A 3,233-nucleotide genomic window follows, 5' to 3' on the forward strand; every position below is an offset into this window, starting at 1 on the left:
TATACTACAGAAATATGGAATAATCCATATAATATGCATAAGACAAAATATTGAAGCAAACTTTGTTAAACCAACTTTCAACAATTATTTAGATATTTAGTCTTGGATATTGCAGATAATCCAGTTGAAAATATAATACATTATTTTCCCATGACTAAAGAATTTATTGATGGAAGCTTCCAAACTGGAAGAAAAGTTCTTGTCCGTGGAAATACTGGGATCTCCAGCAGAGCTGCCTTTGTTATTGCATTCATTATGGAAACATTTGGAATGAAGTACAGAGATGCTTATGTTCAAGAAGGGTTTTGTATTAATCCTAATGCTGGATTTGTCCATCAACTTCAGGAATATGAAGCCATCTACCTAGCAAAATTAACAATACAGATGATGTCACCACTCCAGATAGAAAGGTCATTATCTGTTCATTCTGGACCCACAGGCAGCTTGAAGAGAACACATGAAGAAGAAGATGATTTTAGAAACATGCAAGTGGCGACTGCACAGAATGGCTGACTTGAGCAACATTAGAGAGGATGTGAATTTCTATTTGGGAAGGAGAAAATACTAGAGACAGTAATAATGTAAAATGGTAAAAACACAAGTCGTTTTGTTTTTTTTAATTATATGTTGCTTCCAGGCATGTTTCTCTGCAACTTGTTGAGCAACATTTTAAGATGTTGGACTTCTGCAATAGATGGTACTGATGGTTTTACTCCTTTCTTCATTTTCTTTTCTTTTCTTTTTTTTTTTACTCTTTACATAAGTTTTATTATAAACCAAGAATTTTGGACTTGCAAAGAGGTATTATTGCAATAATGCACTTTTCATACTTGAAATTTATTTGTATGATATAAAGTTATTACTTTAAACAAAATGCAAGTTGGAGGATTTGTTTATAAAATCTGGGTAATTGAGCACTGGGTGTTGTGCACAAACAATGAATCATGGAACACTTCATCTAGAACTAATGATGTAATGTATGGGGATTAACATAAGAATAAAAAAAATAAATAAATAAAATAAAATAAAATCTGGGTAATTTATAACAAGAATTTCCTAAAGTTTGCTAAAAATTCATTTTGTGTTCTATATATCACATTTTAAAAATAATTTTACAGTGCATTTTTATGATGAAACCTCTTCTGGAAACATTAACAAATACAGGAATCTGCCACATTTCTGTTTTAGTGTACTTCAGTAGCTTCATTACCCTTTTATTTTTTTAAACTTAATACCTTATTAATAATCTTTGAATCATGACATTAGCTAACTCTTCTTACTTTAACATGATCCAAGTATTGCTTCCATTCCTATTATCTTCCTAATTTGTTTATTCTATAGAAAAAAAAAGTTTAATGAACAAAGGAAGATATTTTGCTTGGTAATACTAGACACTAAAAAACAAGGAGTTTTAGACTTTTGAGTCACTTTCCTTTTTTCTTTAAGAGCCAAATGTTGTCTTTGTTCTTTTTAGAGTTGTTTAGCCCATTTTTTCTTTGTCCAAAACAGTTCTAAGTAGAATAACCAATGTAGCACTATTTTTTTTCTAAATGAGGCCCAAAAAAGTGCCTTGCATCAATTAAAAAATAAAATAAAAGTATTTAGACCACTCCATTTTCATTTATTCATCATATTTAATTCATTCGTGGGCTAGGTACTGTGGATAGGTCCCTGGCCTCCAGAAGCTCAACAGTCTTGGAAGAAGTAGTAGTACAAAAGAGATTACAAATATAATGTGTTAGGACAGAAATGAGCAGAAATCCAATCAGTAAATTCTTCTGATAGAAATTAACTTCAGAAGTAGGTGTAAGGCCTACAAAAAGGTAATGGCATTCCAAGTACAGGAAATTGTATATATACCTACTGTGTTTGAAGTAAATTATCAAGGGTGTGATGGTGTATTAGCTTCCTATTGCTTTTGTTAACAACTTACCACAAATTTAGTGGCTTAAAAACACAAATTCATTATCTTATAGTCTATAGGTCGCAAATCAAATACACTCTCAGGAGGCCAAAATCAAGGTGTTGGCAGGGCTGTGTTCCTTTTTTAAAGTCATAGGGGAGAATCTGATTACTTGCCTTTTCCAGCTTCTTTAGGCAACCTTTATTTCTTAGCTTTTGGCACCCTTCCACCTTCAAAGCCATCAATAGCCAGTTGAGTTTCACATTAGATTATTATGACACTGCCTCTTCTATCTCCCAGATAATCCAGGAAAATCCTTTTACTTTAAAGTCAACTGATTAGCAACCTAATGCCATCTGCAACCTTAATTCCCCCTTGCCATAAACATAACATATACATAGGTCCCAGGGATTAAGATGTGGTCATCTTTGAGGTAACCATTACTCTGCCTACCTTAGATGGGAATAAAAGAAAATGAGGCCAGGATGGTAAGCAGGGGCTGGATCAGAAGGATTATGGATGTCTTTTGAAAAATTTCCAGCTTTCAGTTCTATAAATAACATGGTGCCACTGATGAGTTTTAAAGAGAAGGATAACAGAGATTTACATTTAGAAAGACTATCCCATAGATAATGTGTAGAAGAGAGATTAGAGTAGGGTATGACTTGAGAAAGAGCCCATTTAGAATGCCAGTGTGGTACAGAATACTGGTTAGCATCTCCAAGGCCAGAAGTAAAGCAGAGGCAGTAGGGTTGGGTGGGAAGGATGAATTATTGGAGAGATAATTAAGAGTTGGAATTGACCTACTGTGGTGATCAACTGATCTTAGTGGGTTAAGTTTCTTATTTTATGATAAGGTAGATCACGATTTCATTCACCAAACTAGTGAATTTTGAAGAGGAGACAGGTCAGAGAGATTTTCTGTTTACAGCTGTTGTTGCTACTGCTGCTGTATCAGCCATCAACTGCCTATCATTAGGCTTTTTAGGCCAGAGAGAAATCAATATCTACCTTTTTAAGCCTCTCTTATTTAAACTAATCGTAACTCATACAAGAGGATTCCATGATCTCTATTTTCGTCGAGATACAAATATCCACCGGACCACCAATGTTATTCAATGCCTGATGCTAACTGTTATATATTATCTTAATGAGTCCTCACATGGATCTTCAGAGGTGTATTTTATTATTATACCAATCTTACAGCTGAAAAAACTGAGGCTTTAGGATATTACACTGCCCATGGTCTGCCAACTATTTACTACGCAGCCTTCCATCACACAAAAAGTTTGTGCCCACCATGTCAGGTAATACAAATGCGATGGACTAG

General features: G+C 34.1%; 1 pseudogene; it reads left to right on the top strand.

Moving 5' to 3' along the window:
- Positions 1-4: 4 nt before the first annotated feature.
- Positions 5-845, top strand: LOC102729743 (serine/threonine/tyrosine-interacting protein pseudogene; annotated as a pseudogene).
- The last annotated feature ends 2,388 nt before the right edge of the window (positions 846-3,233 follow it).

The sequence above is a fragment of the Leptonychotes weddellii genome, unplaced genomic scaffold (assembly GCF_054177405.1).
Source record: "Leptonychotes weddellii isolate Sample4059 unplaced genomic scaffold, ASM5417740v2 HiC_scaffold_11369, whole genome shotgun sequence".
In the NCBI taxonomy this organism is placed as follows: Eukaryota; Metazoa; Chordata; class Mammalia; order Carnivora; family Phocidae; genus Leptonychotes; species Leptonychotes weddellii.